This window comes from Tupaia chinensis, unplaced genomic scaffold (assembly GCF_000334495.1).
Source record: "Tupaia chinensis unplaced genomic scaffold, TupChi_1.0 Scaffold145814_1, whole genome shotgun sequence".
Taxonomy (NCBI): Eukaryota; Metazoa; Chordata; class Mammalia; order Scandentia; family Tupaiidae; genus Tupaia; species Tupaia belangeri.
The window spans coordinates 807622-808050 of NW_006205672.1; the positions used below are offsets into that span (position 1 = coordinate 807622).

Below are 429 nucleotides of genomic sequence, written 5' to 3' on the forward strand. Positions count from 1 at the left end.
CGCCTCCCGCAGCCTCAGCTGCTCCTCAACCCGCTGTTTCCCCTCCAAGACCTCTTCCAGGAGTTCGCGGGTCTCTAATAGGTCCTAGGGAAAGGGAAGGTTGAAAGACAGGGATGATGCTATTAGGGTCTACCTGTCAATTAATTCACTCATTTAGTTCAAAATTATTTATTGAGGGGACCAGCAGTTAGCATAATGGCTATGTCGCTGGACTCCCATGTAGTTGACTGCGGTTCACGTCCCGGACCCAGTGGCTTAAAACTCATGCCGGGTGCGCGTGTGTGCGTGCTCAAGATCCCGAGAGGAGAATGGAGGAGAAGGGATTGCGGCGTGGCAATCCCCCTGGGGGGGTGATTTCTCGCTTTCTGTCTCTGTCTCTCTCTGTATGTCTGGCGAGTGCACGCGCCCTATCGCAAAAACCTCTCCAAA

At 53.4% G+C, this 429-nt stretch overlaps 1 protein-coding gene across 1 annotated transcript in view; it reads right to left on the reverse strand.

Annotated features, from left to right (window-relative positions):
• CGN (cingulin) overlaps positions 1-429 on the reverse strand; it is a 39773-nt gene that overhangs the window by 25360 nt on the left and 13984 nt on the right. The window lies entirely within an intron of this gene.